The sequence below is a fragment of the Pantherophis guttatus genome, chromosome 5, assembly GCF_059756535.1.
Source record: "Pantherophis guttatus breed Tessera chromosome 5, ASM5975653v1, whole genome shotgun sequence".
Classification (NCBI taxonomy): domain Eukaryota; kingdom Metazoa; phylum Chordata; class Lepidosauria; order Squamata; family Colubridae; genus Pantherophis; species Pantherophis guttatus.
Window position 1 is genome coordinate 91,352,947 of NC_142067.1, and position 19,771 is coordinate 91,372,717.

General features: G+C 38.1%; 1 long non-coding RNA gene across 2 annotated transcripts in view; it reads right to left on the reverse strand.

Annotated features, from left to right (window-relative positions):
* LOC148113518 (uncharacterized) overlaps positions 1-19,771 on the reverse strand; it is a 67,014-nt gene that overhangs the window by 19,953 nt on the left and 27,290 nt on the right. Inside the window, exon 3 of one of the 2 annotated variants that reach the window (XR_015734523.1) lies at positions 8,820-8,932. The exons of the other annotated variant lie outside the window; for it this stretch is intronic. This is a non-coding gene — a long non-coding RNA (uncharacterized LOC148113518). Of the gene's footprint in view, positions 1-8,819; positions 8,933-19,771 lie in introns of those variants that run through there. 2 annotated transcript variants of the gene reach the window in all.

Here is a 19,771-nt window from a genome sequence, read left to right on the forward strand (position 1 = left end):
TACCTGACCAGCCAACCCACTACAGCACAACCAACACAAGCTATGAAAAGAACAACACTATCATACATGAAAAACATCTCAGAAACTGAGCCATAGCTCATTTTAATTCATCCAGGAATAGGGTTATGAAAGAAAGAAAATTTGTGATAGGTGAAAATCTAGCAGCTTGAGATGGAATATGGTTTCATTTAACATAATAACTCTCTCTCTCTCCCACTTCCCAGAAAATACATTTAATCCTGAGTATCCATTAATCATAAAAAGCAGTATGATTACAATGTAAAAGGTAAAAAGAATATTAAAGTGAAAAATGGGATCAAAGTTTCTGAATAATAAGAGTCTTGGGTTTTGAATGTTTTGAAAAAGAAAAACCAGAACCAGTTCTGAATAACTAAAGAAAGTAACTTTGTTGTTCTCTACCTATATTACAAGAATCTTCTCAGTCTCCTTGCTTTCTCCTGGGTACAGATTAGATAAGCTTTAAGGATCTAGTGGGAGGTCAAACTTATTCTTTTTGTGGCTGCACAAGGATTCTAAACTAACCCCACACTTGATCCCAGTTCCAGCCTAACTGGCAGTTTCCTAACAAAAACATGGCATTATTCAGAGAGTTCTAGAGCTCACAGCACTACAAGAGTTAGTTCTTCATTTTAGAAGTTTCAGGGAGCGGTGTCTAAATATCCTGAGATATCACAGACTAGAACATAATTCATCACCTCCAGACCAGTGGTGAAATCCTACCGGTTCACACCAGTTCGGGTGAACCGGTAGTGATAAAAGCTACCAGTTCAGCAAACTGATAGTAAAAAAAAAGCTACCGGTTGGTCTGAACCGGTATTTCTGACAATCAGCTGTGCCACGCCATTTAAAATCACTAGAAAGCAGGAAATCCTGCAGCATGCATTTGGCACACACTGCACATGCGTGCTCAGAGTGCATTTGATGCACACTGCACATGTGTACAGCATGCGTTTGGCACATAGCACATGCGCAGACAGTGAACTGGTGGCAAACCAGGGAGGATTTCATCACTGCTCCAGACCTACTAAGTATTCAATTTTTGGAAATGATAACTGTGATCAAGCCATATTTGGTAGCATTTTAGATCATCCATGTAAACATTCCCACTGAATGTTTTGTCAATAGATATTATTATTATTATTATTTTATTTGATTTATATGCCGCCCTTCTCTGGAGACTCAGAGCGGCTTACAATGCATTAAGCAATTATCACCTTCTTATATTGTTAACTGAATTCATATTTGTAAGAATATAAATATATTTGTATCTGGGCATTATTATTTTTCTAAAATACTTATTTTATTTGTAACACCCTGAATTTTTATGATGTTTCAAAAATCAGATTAATTTCTATAATGTTCATGGAATTATTTTCAATACTGAAATAAAAATTAGAATAATATTTGTATTGTCCTCTGGTGCAGATTAAAATTATTTTGATTGATGTCTCCTATATGCCTAATTTATTATTGTAATTACAATAATTTAGGAAAGAAGGATAAATGGAACTACATAAGAATTTAATAAAGAAAACTGAAATTAATATTCTTGAGAGGACTGTTTGGGAATGTACATGGAAATATTATAACATTTATGCTACAACAGTGAGAAGAAAATAAACTACCTTTTCAATATGTGCAAACTATAAGGGATATGTTTGCCCAATTTCATTTTAATTAAATAATAAAGATTTAAATATCAAGAAATCCTTAATTATTTTGAAGATATTGAGTACTGAGTATGGTTTAGAGGTAACCTATTGATAAGGGAATAAAATATTTGCTTTCATATAGTTATTATATATCAATATACATTCATCACATAAAGAAGTAAGAAATAATAATAAGAAAAAAAAGAAACATGAGATAGAGATTTACCCCAACACTGCTTGGTATTCCTCTCCATACATTTTGTTCTTGTAAATCTTGTTTGGTTCTTCCAGAGGCATCAACAGAATGTGAACTTTTGTCAAAAGGATGAAAGCAGCATAATGCTGTTGCAATGCAAACTGCTACCTATTTGTACATGGTGTTTCTTCACAATGCATGTACAAAAGGGGTGAAGTTTACTGTGAGGCACATTTTCATTATGTGACACCTTGCAACTCCTATGGACAGCTTTGCTTCTACTGTTTTCATAACCCAATTCATACATCAGCCTTTGTTCTTCAAATTACTCGCCTTCCCCTTTTTCGGAATCCCATCAACTCCATATATAATTTTCTCAGTCTCCACCTCATCTGATCCTATGAAACATCAGTTGTCATTTCATTTATAGGATCAAACAACCCCAACATAGATCTTTCACTTTGGTCATTTGCTTTTGCATGCAAGCTACAGTATATTTATTCAATAGTAATAGCAATATTATTTAGACTTATATACTGCTTCACAGTGCTTTTACAGTCCTCTCTAAGGGATTTAAAGAGTCAGCCTATTGCCCCCAACAATCTGGGTCCTCATTTTACCAACCTTGGAAGGATGGAAGGCTTAGTCAACCTTGAGCCTGGTGAGATTCAAACTGCCAAATTGCAGTCAGCCAGCAGTCAGCAAAAGTATCCTGTAGTACTGCATGCTAACCACTGTGCCACCACGGCTCTCAATAGAGCTAGTTTGGTGTAGTGGTTTCTACACTAGAAAGTGGGAGACTGTGAATTGGCAAAGCTAAACCACTTTCCAAAAATCTTGCAAAGAAAGTTGTAGGGACTTGTCCAGGCAGTTGCCAGGAGTCAAGATTGACTCAAAGGTAAAAAAAAATAAAATTAAAATCATTCAGTACCTATACATTCTTGACCTTGTATTTTGTACCTTTGAGGGAGATGGGCAGTCCAAAAACAAACAAACAAACAAACAAACAAACAAACAAACAAACATAAATTAAATAAATATTATCATACAGACTTCAACATTGCCCACTCTCATAATATTCAACTTCGTTTTATGATTTTTTTTTTTTGCCATATTCACTCTGCCTTATATATAAAAATGGGGGCAGAAGCTCACTCTTAAACACAGCTATTTTGCTTCTTTTACATTCACTCCTTGCAAGTGTTAACATATAACACACTATTTTTCTACTAACACTTCTCCCATCATTTTTCATCTGCAGTGAATAATCTACAATAATCTTCCACCTTCTTATTTGCCATTTTCATTTCTATTTCAGATACAACTAGCTGTGATTTTGATACATTAATTTTACAGCTATACCTTTGTTGTATCACACAATCTGCCTAATATTTCCTGCAAATTATTCCGATCCTCAGACAACAACATGACATTTTCTACATGCAAAATAATAATCAAGTAAATAATATAGAAGCCAGTCTAGAAGAGATTAAAAACTCTGGCTGTTGTGTTTGTGTGTTTCTGTCTCTATGCAGGATAGAAGGGTAAATTGTTAATCATGATGACCGGCTTTTAAAGCTTTTCTCCAAAGTGCCAAAATACGTCATGGTGTAATTAAAAATAATAATAAGTATGAAAAAGACAGCAGTTGCTATCACCTATTTACTGTCAAATTAATTCAGCAGCTCCTGAGATGTCTTCTGTATCAGGAGACCAAGGGTGTCACTCACTTTATCCATCAGGAGAACTGAGAGTGGTGTTCTGTTTGATGGCTCTGATAATGGGAAGAAGCTAAGCAATTGCAACAGATACATCATAGATTTTCTCATAATTACCTGACCTGTTACACTGTGTCACTCTGCCACCAAACACACTGTTTCTATGTCAGAAGCTGTATGGGCATTCTTCACTTTGATCAATCTATATTCTGCAAATGTCAGCATTACTGTATTTTAATTGACTCTGGGATTGCATTAAAAAGCAACTTCTATTTTGGTTGCTTTAGACCCAATGAGACTGACAACCTAGCATTTATGAAGATTAGGTCTGCATGGCAACTATGTCAAGATCTGTGTGTTTTCCTACAATCCTACAGGATGTCAGAACAAAATGATGATAGTAAAATAGTTAAGGAACTGATTTTGCAATGGCTATTGCTACCATTTACTATCTACTGTATAACTATGATATTCGAAGTTTACTCAACAAAGATAAATATGGATCCTTTCTTTCTCCAAATTAAAAGAATTTGATGGTAGGTCACAAACAGCTCTACAGCAATTGTAAGAAAACGATACAAGAAAATATTCCCTCCTGAGATAATAGGCAGTCTCCTGGTGTGCTATTTATTTTATCATGTTTATTTTCTGCTATGCCTATATGTCTATAGAGATTCTCAGTCATCCAGGTCATGGTTGTCTCAAAGGTACTTTCTTTCTCTTTCTCTTTTCTACCATGTCCACAGAGGAAACATTTAAATCAGTGTTTCTCAACTTTGGCAACTTTAAGATGGGTGGACTTCAATTCCCAGAATACCCCATTCATCATTCTAAGAATTGAAGTCCACAAATCTTAAAACTGCCAAGGTTCAGAAAAACTGATCTAGTTTATAAATCCTAGAGATTAGATACTATTAAGAATATGAAAAAAATCCTTCAGTGATCCTTACAGAAGGAAAGACTACCACTAATTTAGCATCTCTATGGACTCAGTAATCTCCCACAGTCATTCATGTCTTTATTTTATCCTGCATTGATGCAAAATTACAAAATTACATACAATACATCCATGAAAGTTCCTATTATTATCCACCTTTCTGAAAAAGGAATTAGCTCCAGGCAGTTTTCCTATAATATGGTCATTCATCCAAACTGTATAGGAAATGAGAACACTTGTTTCTTATTCAAACATATATCCTAAGATACAAACAATATTGACCTGAGTTGGCCAATGCATAAAATTCATTTCTATCTTAACACATGTTCTATTCTAATATGTACCATTTGCATTTGGCTTTTGATTATAAATTGTAGAGGAATGTCTGGAATGTCAGTTAAAAGAATAGAAATAAAATATATGTTTAGATATTTTAGAATTTAGAAGAAGAAAACTGCCCATGCCGTATAGTTAAGTTTCTCTTACTTTCTAATTCTATTGCCATGATGGCGAATCTATGGCATGCATGGCCAAAGTGGCACGTGGAGCCATGTCACATGGCATGCGCTGCATCACCCATTCCTCTTCTGGATTTCTGGCATGCATGCGCATGCGATGATCAGCTGGCCTTTTTGCATGTGGCAGTGCTGGAAACTAGAAGATCTAGCTGGTCTTCTTTTCCTGTGTGAGCATGCATGCCGGCCAGCTGATCGTTGCATGCGCCGGTGCGCCAGAAACCCAGAAGAGTAGCTGGTTGAAACTGGAAGTTCAGTACCTGAAACCAGAAGTTCATTTTCAGGCATGCACATGCACCCTGGGCAGCTCCTTTTCTGGGTTGTGGCCCAGACACGCGCATGGTGCCGAAAAGGTTTGCCATCACTGAGCTATTACAAACACACTTATAAGAATATATAAGCTAATATATGGCTTCCTAGTATTTCATGGACATTATTAAGTGGTCCACAATGCAGGTCTCTGGCCTTACTTTACAATCTAAATTCATCTCAAGATGACATTACTGAAATTTAACATCAAACCTGCCAATGTTCATGGAGACAGTCCCTGAAAAAGTATGCAAAAAATAGGAATCCTTGATGCTCCCTGAACTTTGTTGTTTGCTTCCATACAACCAGGTAACATCCTTGATGCTAGTTAATATGGTTGCTCCCTACAACCAGGCTCAGAGAACACCACATTTCTACCCTAAACTATGTATGTTCTCTTCTATTGGAACAAAAAAAAATGCATTTAATGGCATCTGTGTCCTTCAGTGTCTGGAAAAAAAAATTAAACAAAATAAATTTTGTTGGTCTTAAACTTTTGTTGTCTCTGGGGTTTTATAATGAGTTGGTAACTTTCTTCAAGACAATAAAAATTCAAATTCATAATTTAATATAAATTTGATAATTAGGATTTAACATTTTTACAATTTAAATTATGGTCTTGAGGAACAAAGAAGCGCTGCAGTTGTAAGCAGCAACAATGATATGGAAGAACAATGTCAGATGAATTAAGGTTTACATAAAATTGGCTACTGTAAATGTTATGTTTATGTGACCCTTATCTCACAAGAGTGGCTTTTTCTTTTTCATTTGAGGATGACATGCTAGAGTGGGCTACATGCAATGCAGAGGTGGGTTTCAGCAGGTTCTGATCAGTTCTGGAGAACCGGTAGCAGACATTTTGAGTAGTTCGGAGAACCGGTAGTAAACATTCTGACTGGCCCCACCCCCACCTATTCTCTGCCTCCCAAGTCCCAGCTGATCGGGAGGAAATGGGGATTTTGCAGTACCCTTCCCCTGGATTGGGATGGGAATGGAGATTTTACAGTATCCTTTTCCTGCCACGCCCACCAAGCGACTCCTGCCATGCCATGCCACACTCACCAAGCCACACCCACAGAACCGGTAGTTAAAAATTTTGAAACCCACCACTGATGCAATGTATCCAAAAGCAAGTGATGGTCACAACTATGGATAAATGTAGATAAAACATTTGGCATCTGGCATTCCCTTTATTTCGTCTTTCTTGCCTCTATTTTCTTCATTCCATCCCTTTGCCCTTTCCCAATACAGCAAACTGGTAGCAAGAGATAACTGATAGAATAAGGAACCAATTTTTTGCAGCAGAAGTTTTAAAATCAATCTGAGGGCTGCCTGAAACTAGTCTGATTGTAAGGTTCAGTGGGCAAATACAGACTGAGGCTTGGTTGCTCAAACTCAACTTTATTAACGAGCCAAAGAACAAGAAACACCAAACATGGCAAGCAACAGGGCGAACAAGCGACTCCTGACAGCCGCTTAAATAGCGAGCTGTCAAATGCAAGAACCAATGAGCGAGCAGCGATTTCCCTTCACTTCAGCTGCTCGCGTTAGAACCAATCAACTTAGCCCGGCAACAGCCGAGGCACGGGGAGTCGTAACAGTGAGGACTCAACACCCCTTCACACCTGGCTCACGCACTCGTAGTCCTCCAAATACGTGGGATGACGACGGTGCTTCCCAGACTGTCTGACAGTGGGCGTGGCTGATGCCTCAGGTGGAGCCCCGCCTTCTTTTTTCTGCACCACAGGAAGTGGAACGTCGGTTGATGGAGGAGGACTCAAACTCACTGCCGGACCTTGGATGTCAGGTAAGCGCTCTGGCGAGAACGCTTCGGTCATGGGAGGCCAGGTGGGGTTTGAGCCAGGGAGCGGTTCATCAGGATGGCGTTCTGTTGTTGGTGCTGGAGGATCTAACACAGGCTGAGGCTCGAGGTCCGCGGTCCACCATCTCAGCTGATTTACATGCCGTCTCCAAATCCTCCCATCGGCGAGTTGGACCCTATAAGAATAGGGGCCAGTTATTTGGATTATTTGTCTTGGTAGCCACTGTATGTCTTTATCAAAGGTCAGTGCATGTATCAGGTCTCCCACACTGAAGACCCATGGTGGAATGCTCGTCCCAAGAGGTGGTTTGTGAGCATAGTTAGGGTGCAGGCGGTCTAGGGAGCCGCCTGCCCATGAGGAGCTCTGCGGGGCTTTGTTTAACAGAGATGCAAGGGGTCATGTGCTGGGCTAGCAGGTACTGGTGAAGTTTGTGATGCCAATCGGTGGACCCTAAACGGTGCAACGCCTCTTTGGCGGAACGCACAGCCCTCTCTGCCTGCCCATTAGCCTCCAGATGTAGCGGTGCCGTTTGGGCATGGCGGATGCCCAACCGGGCCAGAAACAGCTGGAAGGGTGCCGAAGTGAACTGCGGCCCATTATTGGTGACTATGGTATCCGGCAACCCATGGGTGGCAAGCCATCCCTCTAACATCCTAATGACGGCCGTGGTAGTAGTCGATTGCATGATAGCGAGCTCCACCCATTTAGAGTGGGCATCGATGGTGATCAGAAAGGTTTGGCCTAAAAAGGGCCCTGCTAAGTCTAGGTGGACCCTTGCCCACGGCGCCCCGGGAGGTTCCCAATCCTGTATGGGTGCTGATGGGGGAGCGGGACGTGTGTGCTGACATTGACGGCAACGGGCTACCCAGTCCTCAACCTGCTGGTCAAACTTTGGCCACCACACATAACTGCGGCCGAGGGCTTTCATGCGAACTACCCCCGGGTGGACAGTGTGAAGGCCAGCCAGGACCTGTCCCCTAAGATCTGGGGGCACAACCACCTGGTTACCCCAAAGGAGGCACCCCTGTAACACTCGTGGCACCTGCGGAAAAAGGGAAGAAACTCTGCAGAGCCCTGTGAGGTAGGCCATCCCCTGCGCACCCAGTCCAAAACTTTGGACAGGATCAGATCCACCGCCGAGCGGGCGCAAACGTCCGCCACCATCACCAAGGAAGGCAGTTCATCCACTAGAAGGACGGCTGCTGTGGGGGCAGGGTCATGGACAGGCAAGGGAAGCAGACAGTGGCTGAGGGCGTCAGCGTGCCCAATAGCCTTACCCGGCCTATACAGCAATTGGTAGGAGTAAGCCGCCAAGAATTCCACCCAGCGTGACATGCATGGGGATAAAATTTGGGGGGTCTGCCTGTCACCGGCCAGCAAGCCCAGAAGGGGCTTGTGATCGGTGACCAGGTACAAAAACCTGCCATACAGGTAGTCGTGGAATCTTTTGATTCCAGTTACGGCTGCCAACGCCTCACGATCAATCTGACTGTAGTTCCTCTCTGTAGCTGACAAAGTCTTGGAATAGTAAGCGACTGGAGCCTCAGCGCTGGTAGGCAAAATGTGGCTCAGGACAGCCCCCACCCCGTAGGGGAAGGCGTCACAAGTTAAAGAGAGAGGCAAAGAGTCGTCATACTGTACCAGGACAGCGTCGGAGGAGAGGATGTCCTTAACGGCCCTAAAAGAGTCGGAGGCACGCCAGTCCCAGCGCCACGGGGATTTAGAGTCAAGGAGCCGATGGAGAGGCTCAGCCAGGGAAGCCTTGTGGGGCAAGAAAATAGAATAAAAATTGAGAAGGCCAAGGAAGGCCTGGAGCTGGGGCTTGGAGGTGGGAGTAGGGGCGTGTTTAATTGCCTCCACCTTGGCCGGGGCGGGCCGGATGCCGGAAGCATCAATGAGGAACCCCAAGAACTCTACCCGGGGCACCCCGATGCGACACTTTTCCTTTTTCAATTTTAACCCCGCCTTCCTAAAACGTGTAAGGACAGCCCTAAGCTTATTGATGAGGCCTCCCTGATCTGCGGCCGCAGATGAGGATGTCGTCAAAATAGGGTACCATGCCCTGCAACCCATGCTGCTCCATAAGGCTTTGAAAGATCCCCGGGGCCACGCTAATACCAAACTGCAGCCGGGTGCACTTAAACTAAGGTGACCAGACGTCCCGCTTTTGGCGGGACAGTCCCGCTTTTGAGCAATTTGTCCCGCATCCCGCGGCGTTTTAAAAAAGTCCCGATTTTTCATTCTGCCTCCTGAGTCCCGGCTGCCTCCTGAGTCCCAGCTGATGGCTAGAGGGAAAAAAACTGTTTAAACTCTTGCCGCGGGGCTTCAAAGGGCCGCCCTATGTTGATTAGCTCGGCTTCCCCACTCTCAGCTGTTTTGCGGAGGGCTCTTGCTGCTTGCTAAATTGCTCCAGCAGATTTTTTTTTCTCCTTGTGGAAACCAAGCTCAAAACGAAACTGAAAGTGAAACAGGCTGTTGGCTTGTTTGGTGCAACGTTGGAAAATTAGGCAGCAGATTTCTTTTCTTTTTCCTCACCAAAAAAGGTAGGTGCAAACTACCTTTAGTGAAAAGGTAGTTTTCCCTAAAGAGGTAGCTCCTCTTTAGGGAAAAAGAGGAGAGTTCAAGATTTTAAAACACAAAAGAAAAGAAAGCTCTTTTTAACTAGGGAATTGTAATAATTGAGATACTATTAATTGTATACTGTGTTGAAAGCAGAAATGGTTAAGTTGTGGTTTGGAGGAATATATGGGGGAAATTATTTGGTTTATTATTATTGGTAAATATAATTAATTGATTTGTAAGAAATTGGATTGCACGGAAATAACTGGAATATTCATGTTCATATTGATTAATATACAAAAAAGATAGTTATATAACTAATTGATTTATATTAAAATGTTGAATTTGTATTAAACAACTGTATTACATAATTACATAATTAACCAATGTGAGGATGGATATAAAAATAGATGACAATGGGAAAGGGTATAATATAGAATAGAAGGGAAAAATTGAATTTGATTAAGATTAGAGATGAGGATGAAGGGTAATATTGTTTTTTTAAAAAAATAGATGAGGAATAAATATGGCAAAAAGGAAATATAGAAATTGTAAATTTAATTGAAATGACTAAACACTGTTTAAATTTGTGAACCAGCCAAATATTCTGTTCAAAGAAAATACATTGTATGTTTGTATGTGTGTTTCTAATTATTGCTATTTATTCATATTTGTTCTCTTTTATTCTTTAAAGTTTAACAATTCATTCTTTATCTTAATATCTTTATATTTGTTTGGGGTTGGCTTTCTTCCCTTTCATCTTTTTTATTGTATAGCAATCTTTCTCCTCAAACCTACCACCTCTCTTTTCTTTCCTTCTTACTTTCTCTTCCCCCCACCCTCTTCTTCTCCTCCCTATTTCCTCTTCCTTTCTCCTTCTCCTCCTCTCTTCCTCCCTCTCTTACCGTCACTCCTACTCTAATTTCCCTTCCCATCCTTCATCCCTCTCTATTGCTGTATCCTTTTATGTATATGGACTACTCAGAGGGCTGAAAAAGTTATTTTTGACTGGTCCTCACACTTTTGACCAGTCCTCGAACTTACGACTGTCCTCATATTTTACATTTTTGCCCTATCTTGTCACCATGGTGAAGAGAAGCAGTTGTGAAATGAGTGACATGGTTGTTAAGAATGCTGCACGGGCATAAATGTGAGGATGGTCATAAGTGTGAGGACCAGTCAAAAGTGCGAGGACCTGTCAGAAATGACTTTTTTCAGCCCTCTGAGTAGTCCCTATACATATAGCCATGGCCACCCAGTCACATGACCAGCTAGCCATGCCCATCCAGTCACATGACCAGCTAGCCACGCCCACAAAATAAGCCACGCCCACAAAATAAGCCACGCCCACAATGGTGTCCCTCTTTACCAATGTTAAAATCTGGTCACCTTAACTTAAACGCACCCCTGTGTGTAATAATCATCTGGGCCAGGGCCGTCTTGCTATCAACCGGGAGTTGTTGATAAGCTTGGGCTAGGTCCAGTTTTGCGAAGACCTTTCCCCGGCCCAGGGAGTGCAGCAATTGCTGGATAACGGGCACCGGATAATGGTTGGCTTGAAGCGCCCTGTTCAGGGTCGCCTTGTAGTCAGCACAAATTCTAATTGAGCCATCCCGCTTGAGGGGAATTACTATCGGGGTCTCCCACTTGGAGTGCTCTACTGGTTGAAGGACCCCCTGGACGATGAGCTTATCCAACTCCCTATCTACCCTGGGCCGCAGAGCAAGGGGCACCCTCCACAGTTTCAGTCACATGGGCACTACCTGAGGGTCTAAATTGAATAAAATAGGGAGGCTGTTGTATTTACCGAGGCGGCCATCAAATACATCAGCAAATTCTCGCATAATGTCAGCAGCGACATCAGAGCTAGTGGCATGGATACCAGAAAGACCGAGGTGGAGGGCTGCAAACCAGTCAAGGCCAAGTAAAGAGGGGAGACTGTCACGAACAATGACCAGGGGCAGGTGGCCAGAAAATGAGCCATAGGCTACGTGGAAAGAAGCACACCCTAGGGTTGGTATAATTTTCCCCTGGTAGTCCTTTAACGTGATGTGGCAAGGCTGCAATCGCCGCCGGGAAACAGAGGGAAGCAGGGCTTTGAGTGCGGGCCATGCAATCAAAGACTTGGAGGAGCCTGTGTCAACTTCCATTCTACCGGGGCTCCCTCCAGGAGGATGGTGAGGTAAATCTTACTGGGGAAGAGGCATGGCTTATGGAAACCGCCGACACCTCGGCATCCTGAGAGATCACGAAACTCACTCTCTCACTCTCTCGCTCCCTGCGGCCAGGCCGTCTGATCTTTTGCCGCTTAAACCTCGGCTCCTCTGTGTCTTCCGGACTTGGAAAGGTCGCACGGCAGACCCTGGAGTCGTAACAGTGAGGACTCAACACTGATGGCTGGATCAGGTTATAGGAAGCAGGTTATTCCCACCATCATACTTCCTCTTCAGTGGTGGGATTCAAATTTTTTTACTACCGGTTCTGTGGGCGTGGCTTGGTGGGCATGGCAAGGCTTGGTGGGTGTGACATAGTGGGTGTGGCAGGGGAAGGATACTGTAAAATCTCCATTCCCACCCCACTCCGGGGAAGGTTACTGCAAATCCCCATTTCCTCCCAATCACCTGGGACTCGGGAGGCAGGGAATAGATGGGGGCGGGGTCAGTCACAGGTGGTATTTAACAGTTCTCTGAACTACTCAAAATTTCCACTACCGAACTCTCTGCAGAGTCCCAAAAGTTTTTCTTTTTCTTTTGGGACGGAGCGGATGAGATGCCCCATATCCCCAGCCGTTGCTCTGGGCTTTGGGAGACCTCTGCTAATGCAGAGCCAGGCGTCAAGAGCAAGCCTGTGAATCTAACAGATTACTCAAAGAAAATGTGAGCTGGATCTGTAATACTGAACCGCAAGTATTTTACTTATCTTTTAAAAAAAATTACTTAAGAGAAAAGACGAAAGGAAAGGGGGGGAAAAAAGCCTTTTAAAATGGCGCTTGCAGCAGCTGGAGAAGAGGCAGAAAGGAAAAGTCCTTCCGTTTTCTATTATTACAATGTAGCGGAATAAATACCACTGGTTACATTTGTAGACAAAACTTCGCTCCTGTGTTTTTCTTTTCTTTTTTTTCCTGAAGACTTGATATTGTTGTTGATTGGAAAGAAGTTTTTTCTCTTGTTTTTTTTTTTCTTTTCTTTTTAACAAAGCCTGCCTGGGCGGAAACATGGCACTGAGATTTACAAAGTCAGACAAACAAGTGGGGGGGGGGATTCCCCCACCAACAATTTAAAGGAACAAGTTTTAACTCTTCAGTCTCAGAAACCTGATTTTAATATAATAGAATTTCTCTTAGAGGAGATTGAAAGAAGGGATGAGATTGCGAATCAGCATCTTGAAAAATTTAAGCAGGAAATTAAAGAATTGGTAAAATCTAAGTTTGATTTTTTGGAGCGAAAAATTTTAAAAGTGGTTAATGGATTTTCAGAATTTATGATACAGTTGGATACAAATACTAATTTACTAGAGTCTAAAATGGATGAAATTCAAGATAAATTGGACAATAGAATTCAAAAAATTGAAAATGATTTGATAAACACTCAGGATAATAGCTCAGAAGAAAAACCTAAAATGGATGCTGACCAAAAGTCTGGTAATGTAGAAAATCTGCAACAGAGGATTGAACAAGAGATTCTAATGGTACAATATAATTTTACAGAATATGCGATAAGATTGCGAGGTTTGCAGGAAAATAATAGAGATGATTTAAGGAAAATATCTTCTGAATTTCTAGCTGGGATTCTAAAGGTTCAACCTGATGAAGTGTTTAGTAGGATTGATAGAGTTTTCAGAATAAATTCCTGGATTGCTAAGCAAAGGCAACTGCCTAGAGATGTGGTGATTTATTTTACGGACAAGGAAATTAGGAATAATATTGTGCAAAATTCCTTCAATTCTAATTTGCAATTGTATGGAAGAAAGATATGGATCTACAAGGAACTCCCACCTAAGATATTAATAGAAAGGAAGAAATTTGGTTTTCTGGTGTCTGAGTTAAAAAAGAGAAATATCCCATATAGGTGGAACGCCCCAGTTGGTATTATACTGAGACATCAAGGAGAAAGATATCAGTTAAATACTATTGAAAGAGCGGAAGAATTTTATCAAAATAGGTTGAACATGAATTTAACATCTTCAGGTATAATACAGGATAAGCAGAAGGAGTTGGAAATAAAGGGAAAATATCGAATTACAGAGACTGTACCAGATAAATTGCCTTTGGATTTATCGGATACCCCAGCTGGATTATCTACAAATTTGAGAGAAGTGCCATCTGATTTTAATGTGATGACTTATCAAGGCAAGGACAAGCATGGAAACCAATTAGAGGATATACAAGGGATAAAAAAGAAACATGAGACACAAAAACAAAATCAACAAGACCAATCTACAAAGCAGAATGAAAACCGACCAGTTGACACACAATCTGTAGAAAGGAAACCAGGATGGAAGTCAAACCCACAAAAAGAAAACAAAAAAAGAAATAGGTTGTACAAAAATAGAAATTTTTAACCCAAGCAACAGTGAAGCCAGTGACTTTAAAATATGAATGATTATGTGAAAACATAGAGGAGGCGACATATTGGTCAATATTATCCTGAGGATAGTGGCAGATCTCTGCATTGCCGTAATTTTGGGACGTGGAAAGAGCCTCAAACTGATGGATTTGAATTATCTACTTTGAAATTTCTTTTTGTGTTGATAAATATATTATAATTATCTTGAATCATAAGGCAAGAGAATCATGCTGGGGCATGCAGAAGATCCGGTTGTTACCCACCACGATGATGGAAATCAATAATCCTGATGAAACCCACAATTATTATTATATGGAATATAATCATAATGTCACTCGGGTGGTTGTTTTTACTTTTATACATATAAGAAGATATTTACTACTGATGGGGGCAGATATGATTGAAGATCTTGAATAAACTGTTGCATCAGCAAGCTATGTTACCCTATTATGGATGTTGGTTTTAACAATCCAGTGGAAAGACCTCAAAGAAGATATTATATGGACTATAAAATTAAAGTTATTGTCTTTTTTTTTTTTATTTAGATATAATGGAATATATATATATATATATTTAAGTAGTGTGGGCAGTGAATTAAAGATATTAAGAATTGTTGTGTATGGTAAATTTGCAGGACAGTGGGTGAATAAGCTAGCTACAGACTGATTAGTTTAAGAAAAGGGATTTTTAATCCTGAGGACCTCGGGAGTATAAAAAATTGCCCCGAAGGTTCAAGGAAAGTCCCTTAATTCAGCCCGGAAAAAAACCAACCTCTTGTCGGTTGGCCAGAACGCTGACGGTTGCTTTTAAAAAAGGGAAGCGAGGATCGAGCAAACAGCATCAATAAGAATAACTAATTACTCTTATTCTGAAACATTTAAATATTTAAAACATCGGATACATAACTAAAAAGAGAAACTGATTGGCAAAGCAGAATTGTTAAGAAGAAACGGAGTGAAAATATAACGGAGTGAGTTAACGAGGCTAATTGAAGTGTGAGGGGGCGAAACTGACAGGCAACGGAGCTGAGGCGATTTTGAGGAAGTGCAACGGAGAGGTGTGGATTGGAAATAAAACACATAGTTATAGATTTACCAGACAGAAATTGGGAAATAGACAAAGATTATTCATTTGGGGAAAGAAATACAGATCCAAGTGTTGGACTTATTTTAAAAAAAAAGAAGGTGGTGCGGAGACAATAAAGAAGAGACGAAGAAGAAACAGTATCTAGTTTCGGGAGTGACTGTGAGGGATTTAAAAACTTTGTAACGGTGGCAGAGCTTCAGTGAACAGATACTGTAACTATATTAGAGTATTAACTTGCAAATAAATAAAAAACATTGAGGCTCTGGAAGAGGTGTTTAAAATATTTTTAGAAGGCAAATTGAAGGACTTTGGAAACAATTACAAACTAGACGACTGAAAAGACACAAAACCAAGTGAGGATTGCAAAGACTTCAATTCTGGAACCTAATACAACGAAAGAAATTTATTTTATTGTTTGAAAGACTTAATTTATTTGAATTATTTTAATTGAATTATTTTAATAATATTTTAAGTACTTTTAAGTACTTTTATCTATTTATTTGTTTATTTATGTAATACTTAATGTTTTAATATAGAATATAGTATATAATATTATAGCCCAAATAGCATAAGGTTTAGGATTACTTAAGTTTAAATGTTAAATATATACTTTTTAATATATTCTGGAACCTAATATAACGAAAGAAATTTATTTTATTGTTTGAGAGACTTAATTTATTTGAATTATTTTAATTGAATTATTTTAATAATATTTTAAATACTTTTAAGTACTTTTATCTATTTATTTGTTTATTTATGTAATACTTAATGTTTTAATATAGAATATAGTATATAATATTATAGCCCAAATAGCATAAGGTTTAGGATTACTTAAGCTTAAATGTTAAATATATACTTTCTAATATAAGTAAGAAAAGTTGGAATATATAAGTTTTGAATAGATATAATAATATAACACATAGCATATCTGTTTTTTCTTATTTCTGTTTTATCTTGTTTTTCTATTCTAATAGTTTTTTTATGTGACACAATTTAATATTAATTTAAAAATTGATATGGTGTTAAAAGAATGAATTGAAAATTGATTATTAATATTGATATATATTGATTTAAATAAGAATAAATTTATTAAAATTGATAAAATTTATTAGAGATATAACTAAGGATTTAATAGAACTTATTAGAATTAATAATATATTTAAATAGAATATTTAGTTTAGAAACTGAAATATGACTTGCTGAGATATCATATTTTATCCCTGCTCCTTATTTAAATTTAATTAATCCCTCATATAATGATATTATAGTTTGAAATTTGACTGTATTTGAAAACTAAACAAGTGATATTGGCTTCTGTAATTATCAGAAGGAAAATCTTACTATATACTATAGACAGTGCGTGAAAATTTGGGAATTATTAAATTAGAAAATTAAGACGACAACTACTGACTTATTAATAATGACAAAACCAGGTAAAAAGGCAATAGCCAACCAAGCAATGTCTATTACATCATCAACACAACAGAAAACAATAGACACAATGTTACTTTCAGAAAAAGAGAAATCTCCTCAATCAATTAACATCAAAAACATTCACTCAGTATTATCAATGATACAAGAGACTATGAACAAAACACAGGAATCAATTGCTGATAACCATCAAGAAAGTAGGAAAAACCATGAGGATTTGAAAATGGACATAGGTGAAATTAAAGATAATCTTAAAAAAATGGATAATAAGATGGAGAAAATTCAACAAAATATTGCTAAAAATGAACAAAGGATCCAAAATATTGAAGATAAGATGGGCAAAGTAGAAAAAAAGATAGAAGAGTCAGAATGTGCTCAAACAACAATAAACAAAGAACTGGAAGATTCAATTTCATTTTTAGAAATGGAAAAGGCGTTATTTTACCTAAGATTTCAAAATATAGTGGAAAACAGAGAGGAAGATTTGAGAGATGTAATGGTGGGAATTCTGGCTGAAGCAACGTTAAAGAATAAAGAAGAAATTAATAAGGAAATTGATGAAATTTATAGAGTATTCACAAATTACGCCCGAAGAAACAGGTTACCAAAAGAGGTTCATATTAGATTTGTAAGGAAGTTGGTGAAAGAGGAAATATACAAAAAAATGAGAGAAAAACCAATTATATATAAGGGAAAAGAAATAATTACATTAAAACAAATACCAAGAAGAATAAGAGAAACAAGGAAAAATTATAACTTTCTGACAACAGAATTACACAAACATAAAATAATGTTCCGGTGGTTAACACCAGAGGGACTGCTTGTTTCATGGCAAGATAAAAAATATAAACTTGATACACTAGAGAAAGCACAGCAATTTTTTGATAGCAACTTTTTTCCTGAGGAAGAACAAGAATCTGAACCACAGCAAGAAATTGCAAATCAGGAGAACAAACCGAGAAAAATACAGCAAGAAGAAAGAAAAAGAGGGGAGAAAGAAAGAATGGAAAGAGAAGGAGTAAGGGATAAAATACAAATTACAGGAAAAAAAAGACACTAGGAAAATAAGAACATCAAGAAAATAGAAATTTGAAATGGAGAAAGATTTAAAATTGATATCGATTAACATAAATGGACTAAACATTCCATCAAAGAGATCACGTACTTTTAGAAATTTACAAAAATTGAAGATAGATATTATAACATTACAAGAAGTTCATATTAAAAAACAACAACGCAGTTTATTAGAGAACAAAAGATTAGGAAAACTTTATACGGCACTAACAGAACAAAAAAAGAGAGGTATAGCAATGTACATCCGGAATCATATACAATCAAAGCAATTATTTGCAGATGAGGAGGGTAGGATGCTGATGGTTGAAATTGAAACAGAAAAGAAGAAGATATTACTAGTATCACTTTATGCACCAAATGGAACCCAAATTGATTATTTTAAAAAGATGCACAACAAAATTAAGGAATTGGAATACCAAAACATATGCATAATTGGAGATTTTAATGCAATTGTAAACATAGAGAAGGACTATAGGAGTTGTAAACATAATAAATCCAGGAAAAAAACACTTCCAGAAACATTTTATGATATAGTAGAAGAATTTCAATTACAAGATGCTTGGAGGGAACTCAATTATGATAAACAACAATACACATTCTATTCAAATCCACATCAATCGTGGTCCAGAATTGACATGGCTTGGATGACAGCAGAGCTTATAGCAGACATTAAACAAATAGAAATTACAACAAACACATGGGCTGATCATAGCCCCATTGAAATAACATGGAAGGGACACCAAAAGCGTAAAAGATGGATGATGGATAGAGATATTATAAATGACAAACAATACGTGGATATGATCCAAAAAGAATTGAAAATATTTCTACAAATTAATGTGAAAGAGCACACCAGTCTACAAAATCTATGGGACACAACCAAGGCATATATCAGAGGCTTAACAATTGCCTATACTGCACAAAAAAATAAAAACAAACAACAAATAAAACAAAATTTACAGACAATATTACATCAATATGAATTAGATCTACAGAAACAGCCATATAATCAAGAAATTAAGGAGAAAATAAATTTAACAAGGCATAAATTAAATTTGATCACAACAACAGAAATAGCAAGAAAAATAAAAATCGCTAAACAAAACCAATTTGAACATGCAAACAAAACTGGACGGTGGTTAGCATATAAATTGAAAATAGAAAAACAGAGGAATATTATAATACAGTTAAAAGATGTAGATGGTTGTTTATACCAGAATATTGAAGACAAAAAACGAATTGCAAAGGAATTTTTCAAAAACTTATACGCAAAGGAAGAGATTAGAGAAGAAAATATCATAGAATATTTAAATAAAATAAAGATTCAAGAATTAGAAGAAGAACATATAGAATTATTGAACAGACCAATCTCAATGTTAGAATTAATAGAAGCGAGAAAGAAACAAAAAAATAACAAGACACCGGGAACAGACGGTATACCGGCAGAGTTTTATAAGACATTCCAACAACCATTAGATGATATATTAATACAAGTTTTCAATGATGCATTAATGGAAGCTGAAATTCCGAAGTCATGGAATGAAACAATAATCACATTAATACCAAAACAAGATTCGGATCCCACGGAAATTAAAAATTATAGACCAATTTCTCTTCTCAATGTAGATTATAAACTATTCACATCAATTATAACACAGAGATTGAAAAACCTAGTCAAATACTATATACATCCTGATCAAAATGGTTTTATTCCTGGAAGACAAATTCATAACAATACAAGAACAATTATTGACACTCTGGAATTCTATGAGCAAAGATCGGAAAATCAGTTAGCTCTAATTTTCCTAGATGCGCAAAAAGCGTTTGATAATCTCAACTGGACATTTCTATTAGCACAATTAGAAAAAATGAAATTTGGAGAAAG